Here is a 5349-nt window from a genome sequence, read left to right as displayed (position 1 = left end):
TGTACTTGTACCTTGCAGGTGTTATATATTTGCTTCAATGCCATACAACTCTCCTTCCGTGGCCTCCAATTGCTCTTAAATACAAGTAAAACTAAATGCATGCTCTTCAACCGATCGCTGCCTGCACCTGCCCGCCCATCCAGCATCACTACTCTGGACGGTTCTGACTTAGAATATGTGGGCAACTACAAGTACCTAGGTGTCTGGTTAGACTGTAAACTCTCCTTCCAGACTCACATCAAACATCTCCAATCCAAAGTTAAATCTAGAATTGGCTTCCTATTTCGCAACAAAGCATCCTTCACTCATGCTGCCAAACATACCCTTGTAAAACTGACCATCCTACCGATCCTTGACTTTGGCGATGTCATCTACAAAATAGCCTCCAATACCCTACTCAATAAATTGGATGCAGTCTATCACAGTGCCATCCGTTTTGTCACCAAAGCCCCATATACTACCCACCACTGCGACCTGTACGCTCTCGTTGGCTGGCCCTCGCTTCATACTCGTCGCCAAACCCACTGGCTTCATGTCATCTACAAGACCCTGCTAGGTAAAGTCCCCCCTTATCTCAGCTCGCTGGTCACCATAGCAGCACCCACCTGTAGCACGCGCTCCAGCAGGTATATCTCTCTGGTCCCCCCTAAAACCAATTCTTCCTTTGGCCGCCTCTCCTTACAGTTCTCCGCTGCCAATGACTGGAACGAACTACAAAAATCTCTGAAACTGGAAACACTTATCTCCCTCACTAGCTTTAAGCACCAGCTGTCAGAGCAGCTCACAGATTACTGCACATGTACATAGCCCATCTATAATTTAGCCCAAACAACTACCTCTCCCCCTACTGTATTTATTTATATATTTAGCTCCTTTGCACCCCATTATTTCTATCTCGACTTTGCACATTCTTCCACTGCAAATCTACCATTCCAGTGTTTTACTTGCTATATTGTATTTACTTCGCCACCATGGCCTTTTTTTTGCCTTTACCTCCCTTATCTCACCTTATTTGCTCACATTGTATACAGACTTATTTTTCTACTGTATTATTGACTGTATGTTTGTTTTACTCCATGTGTCACTCTGTGTTGTTGTATGTGTCGAACTGCTTTGCTTTATCTTGGCCAGGTTGTAAATGAGAACTTGTTCTCAACTTGCCTACCTGGTTAAATACAGGTGTGAAATATACTTGTACCTTGCAGGTGTTATAGATGTACTTGTACCTTACAGGTGTACACCATGTACCAGAAGTGGAGTACAGTACGATGAAACAAGATTCAAAATGTATGTGACAATCCAAATGTATATAGCCCGTTGCTCCAAATGGTGAAAGATATCTGAGTTAAAGATGCAGTCCAGCTATTTAAAAAAAAACTTTTCCTAAAAAATATCCCAAGTATAAATACAGTAATGTTCAGACACTTAAGGGTAAAACAAGTAATTTTGAGCAAAATAGTGTTTTTAGACACAACTGCAATCTTCAAGGAGTTGGTATGATGTCATCGGCCTCCCGCCATGCTTGCGGGAAACATAGAGGAGCATGATATGTCATGAAATAACTGGACCACCTACTGAGATGAGCCTTTTGTTAGGTAAATCAGGTGATTCATGAGTTGAAAAGGAGACTGGAGTGCATCTTTAAGGATGAATCCCAAATGGCACCCTATTCTCTTTAAATTAATGGGCACTAATTTTGGCTATGGGAKCTGGTATAATAGGGCTCTGGTCAAAATAAGTGCACTATATAGGGAATAGGGGGCCATTTGGGATGCATTTGACAAATTAACAACTGAGAATATCCCCAGTTCCATTATGTCAACACTTCCAATGTGCGGTCCAAAAGCCAGATAACCCACCTGGTAGGGACCTACAGTATGACAAAGCCTCATTGAATGAAGGGAAACAAGTTTAGGAGATTTACTTCATAGTGAAGATGAGACATATTTCATATTTTTATCCCAGGGCATGTACAGCTGTGTGTTTGTCTCAAACTGGGCTAACCAATATGTGTCTGTCTCTCTGGACATGACTATAGGGATTAGATTCAGGAAGAAATATATCAGCTAGAACAAATATGGTTGTTGCATTTGTTTTATTAATCACATTTGTGAGACTGTTTATAAATTCAAGTTCAGTGACTTATTTTATTGTCTGTTCAGAGATGAAAACAACAATGTGTTCAATGCAGCATCATTAAGTGATGCTCTGTCATGGGCAGTTGTTGATTATTACTTTTCTGTGTGATCATATCTGGACTTAATGACCATGTACTCTTACAATCTCCACCCGGCACAGCCAGAAGAGAACTCAGAGCCTGGTTCCTCTCTAGGTTTCTTCCTAGGTTCCAGCCTTTCTAGGGAGTTCTTTCTAGCCTCCAACCTTCTACATCTGTATTGCTTGCTGTTTGGGGTTTTAGGCAGTTTCTTTTTGTGTATAAGCACTTTGCTGCACCTGCTGATGTAAAAAGGGTTTTTATAAATACATTTGATATGGAGAGGGTTATTAGTAGACTGTCCTCTAGCGCTCTGGTCCAAAGCAATGCACTACATAGGGAATAGAGTACCATTTGAGACAGACGCTATGTTTCTCTGTGGTTGTCCAGGTCTTGTATAACGCAGCAGCTGTCCACTCCAGGTTGAACCAGTTGGACAAAGCCAGAGACATCCTGCTCTCAGCCTCCCAGGAGAAAGGAGGAGGGGGGCGAGGACTGGAAGTGGCTTTACACAGTATCTCTGTAAGTACACTACCGGAAAAACAATATTCTCTAGAATAACAAACATTGAATTCTCCCTACATAGGGCATGAGTTTTTTTTTTCTCACTGATCAAGGCACATGGTATGGAAAAACTCCTGTCTCTAACGTCACATAATACTTTGACATTGGCAGGGTGTGGTGTGTTCTGTCCAGTGTGGCTGCATTTCTCTCGGTCCTGAATTACCCTCTCTTTCTCTCTCTTTCTTTCTCTCTTTCTCTCTTTTTCTCTCTTTTTCTCTCTCTTTCTCTGTGTGTGTCTCCACCCCCAGAAGGGAGAGGTGCTGCCCATCCTCCTGGTGCCAGAGGGAGAGGTATTCCGGCCCAGGAAACAGGACGTAGAACAACTGGGACAGAGAGACTTCCTGGGCAAACCAATGGTAAAGTAAAACCACACCACACTGAAGTACACAGGCACAGTAACAGAGTACATCCCAAATGGCACCTTATTCCTTATATAGTGTACTACTTTTGATCAGGGCCCTATGGGATCTGGTCAAAAGTAATGCACTATGTAGGGAATAGGGACATATGTATAGTGACATATCTGTCTGTGTGCTTGCCTGTGTGTCCGTGTGTGTGTGTCAATCGAATCAGGCCTCTTCCTGTGCTTTCAGGTAATTTCCTCAATGATTCCCAATGATGACTTTGGTGGATTTGAACCTCTCAGGACCAATGTAAGACCACTGTTAACATAGCATCGGAAGTACACGTTGAATGTGTCTCAAATAACCCCCTATTCCCTGTATAGTGCACTGGTTTTGACCAGAGTCCTTATGCCATTTTGKCATTTTGGGACACATCCTATGCCCTCTGCCTCTCACTCTGACTGTGACTCTGTCTTCCGAACAGAAACCGGGATACTACGAGCCCAAGGTGGATAGAGTGAAGTAAGTAACATTATTCACATTGACTTTCAATTATGTTCCAAAACATYAATGTTGTTGGAGCAGAAAAAATCCTGTAATTATTCTCTCATGGTCACGGACACCAGAAGAAAATAAGCTCAGAACTGATATTTGAATCTAAAAAAAGATATCCATGGTTAATATGGTGGTATGAGTAACATATTTTTAAGACAAAGGTCTCTGACCGAAACGTTGATAATAAATGTATATGAGTCAAATGATGTGTTTATTTTTCTACAATGTTGATTGGGGTTCTTAATAACTCGCTGCAACACAAGTGAGATAATCATGGTAGTGTGCATCTTAACCCTTCACTTCGAATGCTGTCTTTGCCTCCCCATAGGGAATCTCGCTACATGCGTCTACGTAACCCCTACATGTCCCAAGCCCCTGGGCAGCTGACGGTGCCTGGGGGAGCCATAGTGTTTCTTTTCAGTGATACAGACAGAGATGGACTGGCCATGGTCATACATGACCTGTAAGAGTGGGTTTAACTCCCTACACCTGTAAAGAGTGGGTTAACTCCCTACACCTGTAAAAGACTGGGTTAACTCCCTACACCTGTAAAGAGTGGGTTAACTCCCTACACCTGTAAAGACTGGGTTAACTCCCTACACCTGTAAAGACTGGGTTAACTCCCTACACCTGTAAAGAGTGGGTTAACTCCCTAACACGGTAAAGAGTGGGTTAACTCCCTACACCTGTAAAGACTGGGTTAACTCCCTACACTTGTAAAGATGGGTTAACTCCCTACACCTGTAAAGAGTGGGTTAACTCCCTACACCTGTAAAGACTGGGTTAACTCCCTACACCTGTAAAGAGTGGTTAACTCCCTACCGGTAAAAGTGGGTTAACTCCCTACACTGTAAAGAGGGTTAACTCCCTACACCTGTAAAGACTGGGTTAACTCCCTACACCTGTAAAGAGTGGGTTAACTCCTACACCTGTAAAGAGTGGGTTAACTCCCTACACCTGTAAAGAGTGGGTTAACTCCCTACACCTGTAAAGAGTGGGTTAACTCCCTACACCTGTAAAGAGTGGGTTAACTCCCTACACTGTAAAGAGTGGGTTAACTCCCTACACATGTAAAGAGTGGGTTACCCCCTACACCTGTAAGAGTGGGTTAACTCCCTACACCTGTAAAGAGTGGTTAACTCCCTACACCTGTAAAGAGTGGGTTAACTCCCTACACCTGTAAAGAGTGGGTTAACCCCCTACACCTGTAAAGAGTGGGTTAACTCCCTACACGTGTAAAGAGTGGGTTAACTCCCTACACCTGTAAAGAGTGGGTTAATCCCTACACCTGTAAAGAGTGGGTTAACTCCCTACCCGGTAAAGAGTGGGTTAACTCCCTACACTGTAAAGATGGGTTAACTCCCTACACCTGTAAGAGTGGGTTAACTCCCTACACCTGTAAAGAGTGGGTTAACTCCCTACACCTGTAAAGATGGGTTAACTCCCTACACCTGTAAAGACTGGGTGTTAACTCCCAACACCTGTAAAGAGTGGGTTAACTCCCTACACCTGTAAAATGTGGGTTAACTCCCTACACCTGTAAAGAGTGGGTTAACTCCCTACACCTGTAAAGACTGGGTTAACTCCCAACACCTGTAAAGAGTGGGTTAACTCCCTACACTGTAAATTGTGGGTTAACTCCCTACACCTGTAAAGAGTGTGTGCGTCTGT

At 43.3% G+C, this 5349-nt stretch overlaps 1 pseudogene; it reads left to right on the top strand.

The window, feature by feature from the left end:
• LOC111957508 (neutrophil cytosol factor 2-like) overlaps positions 1–5349 on the top strand; it is a 20952-nt pseudogene that overhangs the window by 3634 nt on the left and 11969 nt on the right.

The sequence above is a fragment of the Salvelinus sp. IW2-2015 genome, linkage group LG33, assembly GCF_002910315.2.
Source record: "Salvelinus sp. IW2-2015 linkage group LG33, ASM291031v2, whole genome shotgun sequence".
NCBI classification, from domain to species: domain Eukaryota; kingdom Metazoa; phylum Chordata; class Actinopteri; order Salmoniformes; family Salmonidae; genus Salvelinus; species Salvelinus sp. IW2-2015.
Note: the sequence above shows the minus strand (reverse complement) of the source record. Positions and strands in the feature narration are given on the sequence as shown.